This window comes from Bos indicus, chromosome X (genome assembly GCF_029378745.1).
Source record: "Bos indicus isolate NIAB-ARS_2022 breed Sahiwal x Tharparkar chromosome X, NIAB-ARS_B.indTharparkar_mat_pri_1.0, whole genome shotgun sequence".
In the NCBI taxonomy this organism is placed as follows: Eukaryota; Metazoa; Chordata; class Mammalia; order Artiodactyla; family Bovidae; genus Bos; species Bos indicus.
In genome coordinates this window covers 140,920,124-140,939,939 of record NC_091789.1, presented here as the reverse complement: position 1 = coordinate 140,939,939, position 19,816 = coordinate 140,920,124, and the positions used below count along the sequence as shown (strand labels likewise).

General features: G+C 40.6%; 1 pseudogene; it reads right to left on the bottom strand.

Moving 5' to 3' along the window:
* Nucleotides 1-17,245: 17,245 nt before the first annotated feature.
* LOC139181615 (melanoma-associated antigen B5-like) lies at nt 17,246-18,192 on the bottom strand (annotated as a pseudogene).
* Between the last annotated feature and the right edge of the window lie 1,624 nt (nt 18,193-19,816).

The window sequence follows — 19,816 nt, the reverse complement described above, 5'->3', positions numbered from 1 at the left end:
GCATTTGTATATATGTACACTGAAACTTTGTACCTTGTGAATAATATGTAAAATATTAAAACCTGACATATATGACAACCAACTTTTCAAACTTAAACCAACACAATTTTGTTTTGCAGAGGAAAAGTATTTAATTACTGACATTATTTTAGAATACTGGAGTATGGAGATGGTAATCAAAACAGAACCATTGTTTACTTGGTTTTATTCTTGTAATAAAAGTCTTCGTAGGCAATGCCCCCCAGTATTGCCTGCATGGTATGTGGGCTACTCCCCCTGCCCCACCTATGGGAGCTCACTGGTCCATTCTAAATTACTTTGCTGTGAAAAAGACATACAGATGGCTAACAAACACATGAAAAGATGCTCAACATCACTCATTATCAGAGAAATGCAAATCAAAACCACAGTGATGTACCATCTCACGCCGATCAGGATGGCTGCTATCCAAAAATCTACAAGCAATAAATGCTGGAGAGGGTATAGAGAAAAGGGCACCCTCTTATACTGTTGGTGTGAATTCAAACTAGTACAGCCACTATGGAGAACAGTGTGGAGATTCCTTAAAAAACTGAAACTAGAACTGCCATATGACCCAGCAATCCCACTGCTGGGCATACACACCAAGGAAACCAGAATTGAAAGAGACACATGTACCCCAATGTTCATCACAGCACTGTTTACTGGATGAACTGTTTGGACATGGAAGCAACCTAGATGTCTATTGGTAGATGAATGGATAAGAAAGCGGTGGTACATATACACAATGGAATATTACTCAGCCATTAAAAAGAATACATTTGAATCAGTTCTAATGATGTGGATGAAACTGGAGCCTATTATACAGAGTGAAGTAAGTCAGAAAGTAAAACACCAATATAGTATATTAATGCATATATATGGAATTTAGAAAGATGATAACCCTGTATGCGAGACCATTAAAAAGACACAGATGTACAGAACAGTCTTTTGGACTCTGTGGGAGAAGGCGAGGGTGGGATGCTCTGAGAGAATAGCATTGAAACATGTATATTATCATATGTGAATCAGATCGCCAGTCCAGGTTCGATGCATGAAACAGGGTGCTCGGGGCTGGTGCACTGGGATGACCTAGAGGGATGGAATCAGGAGAGAGGTGTGAGGGAGCTTCAGGATGGGGAACACATGTACACCTATGGCTGATTCTTGTCAATGTATGGCAAAAACCACTACAATGTATGGCAAAAACCATTACAATTATTGTAAAGTAATTAGCCTTCAATTAAAATAAATAAATAAAAATACCTTGTCATTTTCCTTTGGTGGAGGGGTGGTTCCAGTAATCTCATCTGCTATTATTGGAATCCTTCACCTTTTAGATTCATTTATACATCATTCCTTTGTGATGTTATAAAATATCTCTGATACCCCTACCTTCTAGGCACAATTCATCATGTCATCCCCTGTGCCAGCAAACTCCTGGGCATATACTTGTATACCCATATAATTACTTATTTAGGCATCTTTTTGTCCTAATAAACAATTCCTGGGTAAATGGCACCAATTATACCCAACCCATATTTATGTTCTCAGTGCCTAAGTTAATGTATATAGTAGGTGTGTAATAAGTGTTTATTGGTGGAAATGGTTGGTATTTCATCTGAATTACATGTCTATGTAAATTCATCTCAAAAATCACTTAATGGCTATCCTTCCACCACAGGAAAATAAAATTAGGGACAACAGAAGAAAGAGCAGAACTTATTTGTCTCTTTTAGAGTGATTCTGATATGAAAAAATTTTTCTCTTTTTGCTTTATGAAAGTATGATAACACACTTACAGGAGACTTGGAAAATACAGAACAAAGCTACATAAAGTTCCACTATGTTACAATTATTTTTTTAAGTAGATAAAGATTTTTAGTTGGAGTTTCAATATCAAACTCACAAAAATTAATAGAATGAATAGAAAAGTAGAAGGCTATAGTAGACCTGAAAAGCACCATGAAACAGTTCAACATAATTAAGATTTATACAGTTTTCACACAAGAGCAGGATACAAATTCTATTCAAGTTCCCATAGACTATAAACCAGGAGACACTGGAACATATCCAGGGACATAAAACAAGGTGCAAAATTTTCGTGGTCTAAAGATATTGAAATCATATGGAGTCTGTTCTCATATCACCATGGAATTATGTTAGAAATCAATATCAGAAGATGTTTGAAAATAACCCACCTATTTTCAAGTGTAGTGTGACAGTTACCAAGAGAGATCTTTGACTTAGCTGTAGAAAGCCTCAGTAAAGTTAAAAGACTGAAAAACCATGGAGGGCAATTGCAGAGAAGAAAGCATTTGAATGAGAAATTAGTATCAAAGATACTTTAAAAACCCCATGTATTTAGAAATTCAGTGTCCACTTTTTAAATGATGGGTGCTGATATGGACATTTTTAAAAGCAAGGGTAGTCTGCTTTTATCAAAGGAAGGATGGTGAAATAGGAAGAGAAGTACAGTAACCATCAAGGTTAAGAGAAAAATGCAGGAAGAAATCCTGATCCACAGATTTGAGGGCTGATGTTCCAAATGCTAGCCTGTTGGCATCATTCACCCTCTTCATGTATGCCTCTGTCCCCCAGAAGAAAATCATAAGCTTCCCAAATACCTGCCTCCAACAGTTTACATTTACCCAGTGTCTGGTAGAATGGAAGTTCAAAAGTTATTTGGACAATTGTCCTTGGAGGTATCCATCTCAGTGTTTAGGTTTTATACATGGATATTTGATCACTGAATTTTGTAGAAATACATAAGAGTACAGGAAAAAAGTGCCCTTTTGGCATAAAGTGTAGATGGGAATGAATTAAAGAAGTACTAATTTTTCCTCTCAGTGGGCATTCTTTGGTAAGTTAAGAAAAACTGCCTTGCTTACAATAGATTAATTATAACATGGCATAAGCAGATGGAATTTGTGGATGGAAATTTATCACAATTTGTGTCTCGATTTATCAAATGGTGTGAAGAAGTTTATACCACAAACAGAATGTGGCCATGAAAAACCATTGCCAGATGTGGTATTTTCTTTTTTCACCTATTAGACTATGAAAGCAAGTGGAGAAACATGAGTAAGGGTAAAAGAATGAGAATTTGTCTTTAAAATGAGAATTTTAAAGTTTGGAGGATTAATACCAATTGTACTGTTCTCTATTATAAAGCATATAAAAGAAGACAGATACCCATTTTTACCATATCCTTCTTGTGTCCTCATTTTTTTCTCTATACCTTCCCTTATAAAGTCAAAGAAAATAGACATATGAACAGTTTCTCTGCGTGGTTTAAGGATGTCCCGTTCTCAGAACAGGAACACTACTCCACAGTGATGTTTCTAAGTTCAAATTTTACAGTAAAAGCAGCAGAAGCAAACTCTACCACCCAGATAGGATGCGTAAGGCATGAAAATCATGGTGTGACAGCCCTAAAATTGCTCTTAAAACAACAGGGGCAACAGGCTTCACTGTCACTTGTTCATTCAGCAAACTTTTTTAAAAACCCAAGGAAAGGTAATCTACAAGCATTAAACACACCAATCTGATATTCTTTCCAGTAGCCTGTGTAGTAGGTGATATTACCTTCTTGGAACTTTGAGAGACAAGGCTTCCGAGAAATATAATGTCATACCCAAGGCAAGGAAATGAGAGAGGAGAACCAGAACACAAACTCCAGGAGGTAGACTTCCAAAATCTCTGCTCTCTCCGCTTGACAACACTGTTTTGAGTCCTGAGGCAAGGCATGGGTGGGTCATGGTCGTGACATCTAGAAAGATGAATCCCTCCAACGTAATACAAAATAAAATAATGCCAAATGCTCAAATAAGTGCAGAAACTTCCCATGAAGTTTTTCATTTTCCCCAAAGGTGATATTGGGTCGGCCAAAAAGTTCATTCAGGTTCTCCCATACCATCTTACAGACAAACCTGAGTGACATTTTCAATATTGTGTTTAGTTACTCTGGAAATAGCAGCAATCAAATATTTTCAAAGAGCACCTCCCCACCTCTCTTTCTCCCCACCACCTTGCTTTGGTATTGTCATAAAGTGAAGTGAAAGTGAAAGTTGCTCAGTTGTGTCCTACTCTTTATAACCCCATGGACCATAGAGTCCATGGAATGCAGAATACTGGAGTGGGTAGCATTACCCATAAGCACATGCTTTATTTTTCATTTGTGTAATGTAGTACTAAACTTCTCTTTGGGGCAGAGGTTCTCAAATAAGGTTAATGGGCCAATAATCAGCCAATAGATGAATTAAGATATCAGTGAGCCCCCTAATAGTGTGCAGAATGTTATGTATATGGGCAGTGTTCTTGGGTGAAGGCTAGAGCATCTCTTGTTATCCCCAAAAGATAAAGAGCCACTGCTCTAAAAAGTTGGAGATTCTGGGAATTCCTCAAAGCATGGAGAGGACACTGAACAACAAATAAAAAGATAGCTTTTTAAAGAGAAATGCTAGACATTTCACTTGTCTGCTTGGAAATTAAGAACAAGGATTATAAAATTCAGTAGCTACCAAAAGTAAAGATGATGTTTGCTAACTTATATACCCAGCAATGTTCTAAGCATATTACCTACTTTCACTTACTTCTCCCCAGTTGTTTTTTAAATTTTATATTTTTATTTAATTTTTGTCATAATATAGGTGATTTACGACATTGTGTTAGTTTCAGGTATACAGCATAGTGAATCATACACACATATCTATTCTTTTTCAGATTCTTTTCCCATGCAGGTCATTACAGAGTATTGAGTGGAGTTCCCAGTGCTATATGGTTGTTGTTGTTGTTCCGCTGCTAAGTTATCCTTCACTATTTCCTGGAGTTTGCTCAAACTTATGTCCATTCAATCGGTGATGCCATCCAACCATCTCATCCTCTGTCATCCCCTTCTCCTCCCACCTTCAGTCTTTCCCAGCATCAGGATCTTTTCCAGTGAGTTGGCTTTTAGCATCAGGTGGCCAGAGTATTGGAGATTCAGCTTCAACATCAGTCCTTCCAATGAATATTCAGCATTGATTTCCTTCAGGTAGGACTGGTTTGATCTTCTTGCAGTCCAAGGGACTCTCAAGAGTCTTCTCCAGCACCACAGTTCAAAAGCATCAGTTCTTTGGCACTCAGCCTTCTTTATGGTCCAACTCTCACACCTATACATGACTACTAGAAAAACCATAGCCTTGACTATACAGACCTTTGTTGGCAGATATCTCTGCTTTTTAATATGCTGTCTAGGTTTGTCATAGCTTTTCTTCCAAGGATCAAGTGTCTTTTAATGTTGTGGCTGCAGTCATTGCCCACAGTGATTTTGGAACCCAAGAAAATAAAACCTGTCACTGTTTCCACTTTTTCCCCATCTATTTGCCATAAAGTGATGGGACCAGATGCCATGATCATCATTTTAGGATGTTGAGTTTTAAGTCAGCTTTTTCACTCTCCTCTTTCACTTTCATCAAGAGGCTCTTTAGTTCTTCTTCACTTTTTGCCATAAGGGTGGTGTCATCTGAATATCTGAGCTTATTGATATTTCTCCCAGCAATGTTGATTCCAGCTTGTGATTCACCCAGCCTGATATTTCACATAATGTACTGTGCATATCTACTTCGGCTTTATTGACTATGCCAAAGCCTTTGACTGTGTGGATCACAACAAACTGTGGAAAATTCTTAAAGAGATGGGAATACCAGACCACCTGACTTGCCTCCTGAGATATCTGTATGCAAGTCAAGAAACAACAGTTAGAATTGGACATGGAACAACAGACTGGTTCCAAATGGGGAAAGGAGTACATCAAAGCTGTATATTGTCACCCTGCTTATTTAACTCATATGCAGAGTACATCATGAGAAACGCTGGGCTGGGTGAAGCAAGAGCTGGAATCAAGATTGCCAGGAGAAATATCAATAACCTCAGAGATGCAGATGACACCACCCTTATGGCAAAAAGTGAAGAAGAACTAAAGAGCTTCTTGATGAGAGTGAAAAAGTTGGCTTAAAGCTCAACATTCAGAAAACTAAGATCATGGGATCTCGTCTCATCACTTCATGGCAAACAGATAGGGAAACAATGGAAACAGTGAGAGACTTTATTTTTGGGGTCTCCAAAATCACTGCAGATGGTGACTGCAGCCATGAAATTAAAAGACGCTTACTCCTTGGAAGAAAAGTTATGACTAACCCAGACAGCATATTAAAAAGCAGAGACATTACTTGCCCACAAAGGTCTGTCTAGTCAAAGGTATGGTTTTTCCAGTAGTCATGCATGAATGTGAGAGTTGGACTATAAAGAAAGCTGAGCACTGATGAACTGATACTCTTGAACCGTGGTGTTGGAGAAGACTCTTGAGAGTCCCTTGGACTGCAAGGAGATCCAACCAGTCAATCCTAAAGGAAATCAGTCCTGAATATTCATTGCAAGGACTGATGCTGAAGCTGAAACTCCAATACTTTGGCCACCTGATGTGAAGAACTAACTCATTGGAAAAGACCCTGATGCTAGGAAAGATTGAAGGTAAGAGGAGAAGGGTCGAAAGAGTATGAGATGGTTGGATGGCATCATTGACACAATGGACATGAGTTTGAGTAAGCTCCAGGAGTTGGTGATGGACAGGGAAGCCTGGCATGCTGCAGTCCATGCGGTCTCAAAGAGTCCGACATGACTGAGCAACTGAACTGATACATACACACAGACATATACACACACAGATAGAAGTATGTATATGTCAATCCCAATCTTATATTAACTTATTGTCACAGGAAACCAAATGAAGTTAGTGTTATCGTCATTTCCATTTAAAGTGAAGATATTCTATAAATAAAAGCATATGATAATTCTATATTCCTATCGCACATAATGGAGAAAAAGAGAGGAAGGGAAAGAGAAATAGAAGGAATAATACAGCAAAGAAGGAATGGTGGGTGAAAAGGTGAGGAACAGAAATCTAGTAGTGAAGTATTGTAGGAAAAAAAGTCATAACTGTTAAGACCATAGTGACAAACACAATTCTGGTATTTGCCAAAGTCACATACATTAACAGATTAATCATTTTAGAAGAAAAAATATGTAAATGATTAGATTAAAAACATGTATAAACACTGTCAAATTTTATTAGAAATGTTTGAATTTCAGCGTAATATTTGGAAATACAGACATTTCTGAAATGTTGGCTTTTCTTCATTTGATGGAGAAAATCCTTATTCACACAGTGTTGAAACAGATGGAAAAAATAGTAGTTTTGTCAAACAAACATCCATCTTCCATTTGGTCTTTTGGATTTTAATTAATGGACCCTCATAGTTCATACTGTATATTGCTGAAATTAAGCCAAGAGCTATATGGAGACCCCAGATGAATGCTAGTCCAGTCTTCCTTGCTAGCCAAGTCTACCATGAAATTGAACCTGGCCTGTCATCATTGGAAAGTAAATTATCTCTAATGTACTGAAATGCCCTCAATAGGTTTAAAGTAGCCCTGTATACTACCTGCAATAATAAACATACTACTGTAGAAATTTTAACTGGATTCTTTCTCCTCTTTAACAAAAAATTGAGTAAAACAGTGAATGCATTTAGTGTAGGGAAGTTCACATGATTTCCCTATCAAAAAAGTTCACTATGAAAAAGGGAGTGGATGACTTAGGCTCAGTGTCACATTTTTTCATTTTATTTGTTCATCTTTAAAAATGTGGAGTAAAGAGTGGAGTTGAGTATTAAAATAGAATTTGTTGTCCTACCTTTTATTCTCGGTGATCAGGGTAGCCCTTGGATGTCTTTTTTGAGTATTTTCTAGTATATTTGCTATTCATTGAATTAAGCCTCCCCTCCCTCACTCTTATCACCTGCTTAGACTGTTTACAAGATTATGGGCCATGGTATTGTACAACTTGAGGGACTGGTGTGGGGATCTGCCATTCAGGTACTCTGTCAATCATCCCGTTTACAGAACTTACTGGTTCATAACAATTTCAGTTAAATGGCTATCAAAGATTGATGTTAAATCCCTTGAATTGGCTCCAAATGACCAGTTTCATATACATTTCAAACATAGAAAGGGGACTTGCTTGCTCATTGTTCTCTTTATGTCCACTTATAAAAATATGTACTCCCTACTTGCCTATTCCTTTCATGGACGTAGATTGTTGTCACAATCAACTCATGAAGCTGTGAGCAGGCCTGTGGAGACCATTTGATGATGTCAAAGTAGAGGCAGAGTAACACTGATGCAAATCCCATGGCTATTAACAAATCTCATTTTAAATGACTTTTACAGTTGAGATCCCCTCTCTGCCCTCTTCCTCATGACCGTGTCTCCATTTGAAAGTCACGTCATTTATAATATCACAGGATCCTGAATTCAAATTGCTTGTGTTTTGCTAATCTTGGGAAGACTCATGCTAGTGTTCTAATTTCCCTTAGGCAGAGTAGAAAACCACAAACTATTTAAATGGTTTTTAGTGTTGGTTAGACAACTTGGTGAATTATAGTGCTATATTATTGAGTCAGAATTTAAAATCTTCGCTTGAATTGGAGGTGTTGAGCCAAAGAGAATTCAACCAATGGTATATCACTGAACTATTTGCAGATAAAAAGTATTTGAATTAAGATTTCTTCCATTTTTACTCCTATCAAGAAGAACATTTATTAAATGCTTCAGTTCAGTTCAGTCACTCAGTCGTGTCCAACTCTTTGCGACCCCATGAATCGCAGCACGCCAGGCATCCCTATCCATCACCAACTCCCGGAGTTGACCCAAACTCATGTCCATCGAGTCAGTGATGCCATCCAGCCATCTCATCCTCTGTCATCCCCTTCTCCTCCTGCCCCCAATCCCTCCCAGCATCAGGGTCTTTTCCAATGAGTCAACTCTTCACATGAGGAGGCCAAAGTACTGGAGTTTCAGCTTTAGCATCATTCCTTCCAAAGAAATCCCAGGGCTGATCTCCTTCAGAATGCACTGGTTGGATCTCCTTGCAGTCCAAGGGACTCTCAAGAGTCTTCTCCAACACCACGGTTCAAAAGCATCAATTCTTCGGCGCTCAGCCTTCTTCACAGTCCAACTCTCACATCCATACATGACCACAGGAAAAACCATAGCCTTGACTAGACAGACCTTTGTTGGCAAAGTAATGTCTCTGCTTTTGAATATGCTATCTAGGTTGGTCATAACTTTCCTTCCAAGGAGTAAGCGTCTTTTAATTTCATGGCTGCAGTCACCATCTGCAGTGATTTTGGAGCCCCCCAAAATAAAGTCTGACACTGTTTCCACTGTTTCCACATCCATTTCCCATGAAGTGATGGGACCAGATGCCATGATCTTCGTTTTCTGAATGTTGAGCTTTAAGCCAACTTTTTCACTCTGCTCTTTCACTTTCATCAAGAGGCTTTTTAGTTCCTCTTCACTTTCTCCCATAAGGGTGGTGTCATCTACATATCTGAGGTTATTGATATTTCTCCCGGCAATCTTGATTCCAGCTTGTGCTTCTTCCAGCCCAGTGTTTCTCATGATGTACTCTGTATGTAAGTTAAATAAGCAGGGTGACAATATACAGCCTTGATGTACTCCTTTTCCTATTTGGAACCAGTCTGTTGTTCCATGTCCAGTTCTAACTGTTGCTTCCTGACCTGCATATAGGTTTCTCAAGAGGCAGGTCAGGTGGTCTGGTATTCCCATCTCTTTCAGAATTATCCACAGTTTATTGTGATCCACACAGTCAAAGGCTTTGGCATAGTCAATAAAACAGAAATAGATGCTTTTCTAGAACTCTTGCTTTTTCGATGATCCAGCAGATGTTGGCAATTTGATCTCTGGTTCCTCTGCCTTTTCTAAAACCAGCTTGAACATCTGGAAGTTCACGGTTCATGTATTGCTGAAGCCTGTCTTGGAGAATTTTGAGCATTACTTTACTAGCATGTGAGATGAGTGCAGTTGTGTGGTAGTCTTCACCCTGATATAAAAACTTCAGTTTAATAACTGACATTTTCTTTTTGTTAATATTAGAATTTGACTTCTAGTTTTACACCCAAAGGAACCACATGTATACATCCAGACAAGGCTTTTATGCATTTTCTTTGCAGCATTATTGTAAGGGTCCCAAAATATTTTTAAACTCCACAAATATCCATTAACAAGGTCTGCGGTTTATCTCCATGATGGAATACTACATAGCAACAGCAACAACAAGAAAACTGACACATAAAACTATATGCATGAACTTAAGAAATATGTTATGTGAGGGAAAAGCTACAAAGAGTACATATTGTACAACTTAATTCTAAAAGAAACAGCCAATTTGCATTAACAGAAATCAGAATATTGCTTGCCTTGGGAGGTGGCATGTGGGTTTTAACTGTGTGAAGGTAAAGAAACCTGCTAGGGTAATGGAAATGTTTTATATCTTGATCTGGGAGGCAGTGACATGAATATTGTTTAGTTGCCAAGTCTTGTCCTACTCTATGCAACCCCATAGACTGCAGCACGCCAGGCCTCCCTGTCCCTCACCATCTCCCAGAGTCTGCTGAAGTTCATGTCCATTGAATCGGTGATGCCATCCAACCATCTCATCCTTTGTCACCCCCTTCTCCTTCTTCCTCCAGTGTTTGCCAGCATCAGGGTCTTTTCCAATGAATCGACTCTTTGCATCAGGTGGCCAAAGATTTGGAGCTTCAGCATCAGTCCTTCCAATGCATATTCAGGGTTGATATCCTTTAGGATTGACCAGTTTGATTTCCTTACTGTCCAAGGGACTCTCAGGAGTCTTCTCCAGCACTACAGGTTAAAAGCATCAGCTCTTCAGCACTCAGCCTTCTTTATGGTCCAACTCTTACATCCGTATGTGGCTCCTGGAAAGACCTTAGCCTTGACTATACAGACCTTTGTTGGCACAGTGATGTCTTTGCTTTTTAATACGTGAATGTATACATATGTAAGGGCATCCCTGGTAGCTCAGCTGGTAAAGAATCCTCCTGCCATGCAGGAGACCCCGGTTCAATTCCTGGGTAGGGAAGATCTCCTGGAGAAGGGATAGGCTACCCACTCCAGTATTCATGGGCTTCCCTGGTGGCTCAGATGGTAAAGAATCTGCCTGCAATGTGGGAAACCTGTGTTTGATCCCTGGATTGAGAAGATCTCCTTGAGGAGGGCATGGCAACCCACTCCAGTATTCTGCCTGGAGAGTCCCCATGGAGAGAGGAGCCTGGCAGGCTACAGTCCATGAGGTCATAAAGAGTCGAACTGGACTGAGTGACTAAGCACAGCACAGCACATAGTGTGTAAGCATTCACAGAGCTTTACACTTCAGATTTGAGCATTTTATTATATCACAATCTAGGAAAAGGCAGAAGAAAGGTAGAGAAGAAATTAGGTAAGAATCACATCTATCAAACATTTCTATCAAATTATGACAACATGGCTATCATCGGTATATTCAAAGAAGTAATCTAAGCTATGAATAAAATCTCCTATCTCTTTGTGATTAAACATGGGTGATTTGGCTCTTCCATCCCCTCCTTCATCATATCCCTATGCTTGAGTCCTGACCATCTCACGAACGTTCTGTGGTCTTGGGTGAACATACCGAGCAAATGAGAACCTTGTTGTGGCACAAAGTTGGGGCAGAGGCAAGGTGATGCTTGAAGTGTGGTGAGCAGGTCCAAACTACTGGCTAAGGAAGGGAGAAGAGGAGAGAGTGACTTGGAGGGTCCATGGGGTCGCAAAGAGTTGGAAGTGCACCAATTGACTCTTACTGAAATTTGCTACAGAATAATATTATAATCACAAACAGGCAAGCTCTGTTTTCATGGCAACAAAAATACACTTGAAGGCAGAAGTGTGGTGGGAGTGAGGAAAGGCCTAGAGTTGATTAAAACAAGTTTCCTTTTTTTTCCCACCAAAACATTTAAAATGGCTTTGGAGCTAAAGAAGGTTCATAGTTGAAAGTACCAGTGAGTTCCTTTTTATCCCATGTTTCATCTTGGCTTTTGTGCCTCTTGTGTGTCAAAGTTTATATAGGTGCTGAGGGATTTAGACCAGTGGTTCTCAATCTGGGGTGATTTTACACCCCCAGCCCCCGTCAAGGGACATCTGGGACGTTTAAAGACATTTTTGGTTATCACAACTCATGAATAGGGTGCTACTAGCACCCAGTGGGTAGAAGCCAGGGCTGCTGGTAAGCTTCCTGTAATGCACAGGATGGCATTCAACATTAATGACTGATTCAGAGTTCACAGTGCTAGAGTTGAGAACCCCGGGTTTAGACTAAACCCTACATCTAGGGTGAAGGGTGAATGTGGAGTGTGTTAAGATCTAGAATCCCATTAAGGAACTAGTTCCTGAGGGATCTTTTCCTTTTATGATTTCTATGAGTTAGATGTGAATTGCTTTCAAAGGGCTTGGGTGGATCCCATTCTCACAGCGTTGCTCAGTGACTTTGTGGGAGCATTAAGACAAGTAAAACCTCAAGAACAAATTTGTTCATGTTATTTTGATTCAAGATACATTGCAGCAAGTTGAAATGGGGTTATAGTGGAGGAGCAAGTTAATACTAACTACACAGCAATAAAATATAATGTTCTCATGGAAAGTCCAGCAATAAATGAAAAGATCATTGAGTTTATCATCACAGAAACAGGGTACTAGTCCTGAACTGTTATGGATCCCTGAGTTTTTACTGTTGGATGGCTTGGAAAATCTTTGTAGATCTTGCTTTCCTCATTGACAAAAGGAAGAGGCCAAAGTAGATGATTTCAAAATCTCTCTTAACACCAGTATTCAATGATTTAAAAGAAAGCAACGTATCTTCACTGGAAAAATTGATACCATTAGTTTTGGAATACCTCAGACAACAAAATGACTAAAGGAATATACAAATTGTTATTCAAGAAACACTTCTTTAAAAAAAGATTCCTTCATGCTTGTCACATAGACAAAGTTCCTTTGTCTCTATAACATCAAGATGTGTCTTTCAAACTTGTCATTTTACTGTTTGGCAAAATGTGTTCTAGGTATAGAAAAATAACTGTGCTGAGCTGTTTAACATTTGTTCCTAATGTTAACTGTTAAACTCTGCTTAGAAAAATAATTCTGCTCAGAAATTTGGTCTGTCTGCCTTCCTTTTGTATTGCTTTTGGCTCTTCCAGAACTCAGAAATGTCAATTTGTTATTCAAGTTTGCCTTCACTAATCCTTCCAAAAGAATGTGAAAAGTCCCACAGTCTTTTATATTAGGAAATAACTATGATTAAAACGGATTAAGTCTGAGCTCCTTTCTCTTGCTCTGTACTGGTGTAAAGACTGTTATCACCACATTTATAAAAGCGATGGGGTTTTTCATACTAAACTATAATTTCATTGTATGAGCATTCAGTAGGGGCATTGATACAGTTAGGCCTGGCAACTTCTCACAAGCTCAGTGCCAAGATCCTGTGGTGTCCTTCTGAAATGTTGGACAAAGTGGTGGATGGGCAGGGATTAGAGAGACAGAAGTGTGTGTCAAGTCAAAAGTCTTCAAGGGGGGCAGGCAGGGACTGGAGAGACAGACTGAGGGCTCTTGACTTGTAAACTTAGCAGGAGAGCATAGCATGGCGGGAGAATTCAGCTGCTTATGAATAGGAAGTAGACTTGTTTATGTGAATATCTTCTATGTAGCATCTACTTTTATCACCAGGGATAATAGAATGCTATCTCTTTACATGGAAGATGCTACAGGTTTTACATCAGAAGGATGGTGTTTTATTGGTGGCTCAGTGGTAAAGAATCCACCTGTTAATGCAGGAGACACACGTTCGATCCCAGAGTTGGAAAGATCCCCTGGAGAAGGGAATTGCAACCCACTCCAGTATTCTTGCCTGGGAAATTCAGTGAACAGAGGAGCCTGGTGGGCTACCATCCATGAGGTTGCAAAGAGTCAAACACGACTTAGCAACTAAACAACAGCAGAAACAGTTCCGTAGAACATGCAGATCTATCCACACCCAGTTTCTGTAGACCTATTTAGGGTGAGACAGTGTGAGGTAAGGCAAAGCTAAGCAACCTACAGAGGTGGAAACACATGTGACATTGGACTTCAATTCTAGCCCCCAGGCTGGCATGTCAGTGACTTTAAAGAGACTGAATGCAGAGTGAATGCGTGGTGATATTTATCAGATCTTTCTCAGCTAGATTCTATAACCCAAAGCCAAGAGAATGCTAGAACCAAATGCTCTCAAGGATCTGGGCAAAAGTGTTCCCCTTTTATTTATTTATTTTTTAAAGCCAAAAACATTTTTATTGGCGTATAGCTGATTAACAATGTTTTGGTAGTTCAAGGTGAACAGCGAAGGGACTAAGCCATACATATACATGTATCCATTCTCCCCCTGGAGAAGGGAATGGCAACCCACTCCAGTGTTCTTGCCTGGGGAATCCCATGGACAGAGGAGCCTGGTGGGCTTCAGTCCATGGGGTCACGAAGAGTCAGACACAGCTGAAGTGACTTAGCATGCATGCATGCATGCATTCTCCCCCAAATGCCTCTCCCATCCAGGGTGCCAAATCTGGAGGCAGAGGAAAACTCTTCTAACCAGAAATAGGCAGTTCAAACAGAGAAGCCTGTATACACACACCTTGTTAAGTCTTTCATTTACTACCCTGGGTACAGATTCAGTTTAGATTCCTTACTAGTTGAGTACCTAAAACCTAAGTTGATTTGTCCTGTCGATTCCTCACAAATTGTTTTGTTGTCTACAAAATAAAGAAGCTGCCTGCTTTGCCCACTTCTTAGGTCCCATTTCTATGACACTTCTTGTGCGCGTGAATTGCAGTTTGTCTCTTTTTCTCCTGTTACCCTGTCTTGTGTCAAGTTTACTAGTAGTCTAACCACAAGAATTCAAAAGGGGTAAAGGGAGGAATGTCCTTCCCTAAACACCTCAAGGGAGTTCACCCTTACATCTCAGAAACTCCCTGGAGATGATGTGTGTAGAATACCAGTCTGTGCACTGGAATCTCCTACATTGAGATAAGAGCAGAGACACCTTAGATTTCTGTCTGTTAGGGGCCAAATTGTGTCCCCTCCACAAATGCATATTGAAGGCATAACTCAGAGTACTTCAGAATGCAACTGTAGTTTGAAATAAGGTCTTTTTTTTTTTTAAATTAATTTTATTTTATTGTTAAACTTTACATAATTGTATTAGTTTTGCCAAATATCAAAATGAATCCATCACAGGTATACATGTGTTCCCCATCCTGAACCCTCCTCCCTCCTCCCTCCCCATACCATCCCTCTGGGTCGTCCCAGTGCACCAGCCCCAAGCATCCAGTATCGTGCATTGAACCTGGACTGGCATCTCGTTTCATACATGATATTTTACATGTTTCAATGACATTCTCCCAAATCTTCCCACCCTCTCCCTCTCCCACAGAGTCCATAAGACTGTTCTATACGTCAGTGTCTCTTTTGCTGTCTCGTATACAGGGTTATCGTTACCATCTTTCTAAATTCCATATATATGCATTAGTATACTGTATTGGTGTTTTTCCTTCTGGCTTACTTCACTCTGTATAATAGGCTCCAGTTTCATCCACCTCATTAGAACTGATTCAAATGTATTCTTTTTAATGGCTGAGTAATACTCCATTGTGTATATGTACCATAGCTTTCTTATCCATTCATCTGCTGATGGGCATCTAGGTTGCTTCCATGTCCTGGCTATTATAAACAGTGCTGCGATGAACATTGGGGTACACGTGTCTCTTTCCGTTCTGGTTTCCTCAGTGTGTATGCCCATCAGTGGGATTGCTGGATCATAAGGCAGTTCTATTTTCAGTTTTTTAAGGAATCTCCACACTGTTCTAACCCTGAAATAAGGTCTTTAAAGCGACGGTTGAGTTGAAATGAAGTCATTAGGATGGGCCATAACCCAGTGTGACTATAAGAAGAAATTGAGACACAAAAGGAGGCACCAGGGATATATGCACTCAAAAGGAATGCCAAGTGAAGACAGTGGCCACCTGGCAGCCAAGGGGAGAGGCCTCAGGGTAAACCAGCCCTCATCTTGGACTTGCAGCCTCTAGAACTCTGAGAAAATAAATTTCCGTTATTTCAGCCACCGATTCTGTGGGGTTTAGTTGTGGAAAGCCTAACAAATCAGTACGTTACTCCAGGTAGAGATTTCTTCCTGGATAGTCTTTTTACTTTCCTGTCATTCCTAAAGGCTATCTCAAGATCTTGCTTATGTGATTGAAGCTCCTTGTTTCTAAAGTTGATGGGCATAGGGGAGGTCTTGATCTTAGCCTCACCAGAACTAGCATAGAGCCTTTCAAAGAGCAGATGCTCAAACAATAAATGAAGACTGTAAGAGGTCTAACTTGTTAAGATTTAATACCTCCTGCATCTTTCAAGAAGCATATCGAGGTGATGGATTCATTTTGATATTTGGCAAAATTAATACAATTATGTAAAGTTTAAAAATAAAATAAAATTAAAAAAAAAATAAAAAAAAAGAAAATCCACCTCTCCACCCTGAAAATCTATAGACTGAAAAATCATTCCATGTTCTAGTACAAAAAATGATGCACAATGATACCAAAATAGCCTTGTTAAGTTACTGAAGCTTAAGGATAAGCAAAAAGGTTTTTAGTCATTCAAGTACAAAAAAGTAACCTCCAAGGGAGAAAAATATTTAGGCCACTTCATCGACACTCCATGGCAGAATTCAGTGGACGTATCCACAGTTGTTTTGGGAAAAGAAATTCAGCCTTCTCACAGGGAACTGGTTAATATTATGTGGCAGCCTGGATGGGAGGGCGGTTTTAGGGGAGAATGGATACATATAAATGTATGGCTGAGTCCCTTCCCTGTTCACCTGAAACTACCACAACATTGTTAATTGGCTACACCCAATACAAAATAAAAAGTTTAAAGTTAAAAAAGAGAAGAAAAAAAAAAAAAAGAAGCATATCGAGGCATAAATTATTTAATTTTACAAAACAGAAGACAGAAAAGATGGAGAACAATCAAGGTTGATCATGTTTTGAAATTTTTTTCATTTTATTTTTTCATTCCATTGTCCCAGCAGTATTATTGTGGGATTGCTTCCCATTTCGGCAAAAGTCCCTATTTTGATGTCAAATTTTCTTATCTGGATGATTTTTTAAAAGTCTTGGTCTTCAGTAGGGGTGGGAGAAGCTGCTGGATGTGGCCGTGGACCATGCCTGGTGGTGCCAGGCCTGGCTGGAACTGTAACTCGAGCTCACTCCTCCTCATCTCACAAAGGTTCTTCATATTGTGATGAGAAGGCACTGGGGACGGTATCATTGACTTTTGCCAAAAATTCCAAGACTTTCATTTTGCTGGTTTCAGCATGGGCTCGTGGGCCCCACAGGAACTCATAACGTGGAGGATCGCTGTTGGCAACCTGGCGGTACTCCAGGTACTTCATCGTCACAAAGTCTTTGGTGATGAGCTTCCTGGGCTCTCCGTAGATGAAGTGTTTTCTCCCAGCATATACTTGCATCATATTCAAGAATTTCCAGATATCTTCCTCAGAGGCACAGTTGCCCTTCACGAAGATCACAGCCAGAACTGTCATTAAGAGACCGGTCTTAGGTAAGTCCCCACCATCCCACATTCTCCCATTGTTGGGCAGGTTCAGTTTGCTGACAAGGTCATAGGAATGGATGGTTGAATCAACTTCCTTCAAGTCAACTGCAAAGACAGCCTCGATGTGTTCAGAGGCTCTCTTGAGAATCTCGGCAATCGGTTATGGTATCTTGGGTGGATAATCTTCAGCATGTTTTCCTTCATGATGGGCTGCTTCATTTTATATTTATGCAGAAGGAACTGTTCCAACACACCTGTCATGCTGTTCAGAGTATCACCGTAGGTGTTCTTGGTAGAAGATGAGACATCGGAGGAACCTGAATCTTCCTCATCTTGACTGGTATCTTCTTCATCAGATTTTGTGTCAGAAGTAGTTGAAAAAGTGCTGGTAGTAGATGGGGCTTCCGAAGACCCCTGGAAAGTGCTATTTGACCCGGTAGCTGATGAGCTCTGTGAATTATCTTCTAAAAGAGAAGAGGTAGAGGGAAGCTCTTCCATTACTGCAGCGGGCTGAACTCCCTTTTGACTCTGGGGCTCATATCGGGCCTGGTGGCATTTCTCACGGATGCAGAGCTTATGATTCTGACCCCGAGGCATGATGACTGCACTGGGGGACAATGATTAGAAGTGTGAGTAGGAGGGTAGGTGATAAGGGCACACAGGAAGACGAAGGTTGAGTGTGCAGCCGCAGCAGGGAAATACCACCCTGATTATCAGGAAGGCTACATTTATGGTTTTCTTGATGGCACTATTCTGAAAACCTCCAGAGTTCCTATTCTCCTAATCAGCTGTCCTTTGGGAAACATATTGAAGGAAATTAGAGTGATCTTTAGGCTTCATCCTGCTACCCCTGCCTCAGGCACGCTGGGGTGACAGAAGGGGCTGGTAGCCTCCTACACAGAGGCATCTGTTATTTCTCATTCAAGACCACCACCCGACTAGTGGCCAGTCATAGGACCCATTCCCTCTGTTCTCTAGTTGGCATCACAAAGCTCCCTGGGATTTCTGAGAAATGAAGAGGTCCTCGGCTTATCACCCCAGTCAGTAGTTATCACCCAGTACTGAGTGCTCAGGGGGAAGTTTTCTATCCTGGCCTCTGGAGTCCTCAACATGAATTAAGAGTGCTTCCTTTGGTTCCCCATAGGGCCTGGTGTCCCCACCCCTTTCTTGGAATAGTATCTGCACCTTCATACTAAGGGTTTCATTTCCTACACACCTGATATAAATAAATGTTGGTGGAGCTTCAGCTTGATAGCTCTGCCCTGGTTCTTCAAGGGCTACAAGGAACAAGGCTGGATTCATTATCACTTCTTTTTATTGGTAGATGATCCCTCAGTCCTTGCTTTGACCTCTGTTGTGGCCTAAAAGTCTACCCTCCCTTGGGTCCACCCCGTCTACTACTATACTTTCTTATAGTAGGGCAAGCATCTCCGTGAGACCCCTAGGAAAAAGTAGGATTCTCCTCATCTGTCCATACCTGTCCTTGGTCTTCTGAGGCACAGAGGATGAGATGAATCATATGGTTATGGGGTGTGTGGTTCCCTTCGTCTTCAGGGTATTCAGTTGGTTTCTGGAAAACCTGGAAATAATCTCACTGCTGGCCCTAGGCTATACCCCTTGGACCATGTCCCAACCCCACTTGTGACTTCATAGAAGGAAATGGGCATGTCATGTCAACAATGAGCAGGTATCCCAGGGATGCCAGGAAGGGCAGAGTTCTGTGTGGTTTCCTCAGAGTTCTGAGGTCAGAGGGTTTCCTAAGTCCAAAGCTTGACTCCTGGCAGGGTGTGGGGCTCCTTTCTCTGTTTATGTAAGGGAGCTCTCTCAGACTAAGGTCCTCACTCCCTGTGGTGCCAGAGAGGGAAAGTCTGGGAATGCCACACGAGGCTACTCCTACCAGTGCCTTCAGGGACGACATCAGGATTCAGGCTTCTTGGGGCCCTCTGTGTTCAGTGTATGGGTATGCCCTCACTCAGGTGCCTCACCTTGACTCCTCGGGGACTCTGGATTTCCTCTTTCTTTTAACCTAAGGTGACCCATGTAGACCAAAGACCATGTCCTTGCAAGCCCTAAAAAGAAGTGAGGGAATGCACAGCCTGGCAGCCCTGTCTTGGCCTTCTGAGAGCAGACACAGGCCAGTCTCTCTGTGACTTCAGTTCCTCATTCATCTGTCTTTACCTTGACTCCTGTGTCTTCTATGAAAGACTTCTTGGGTAATGCC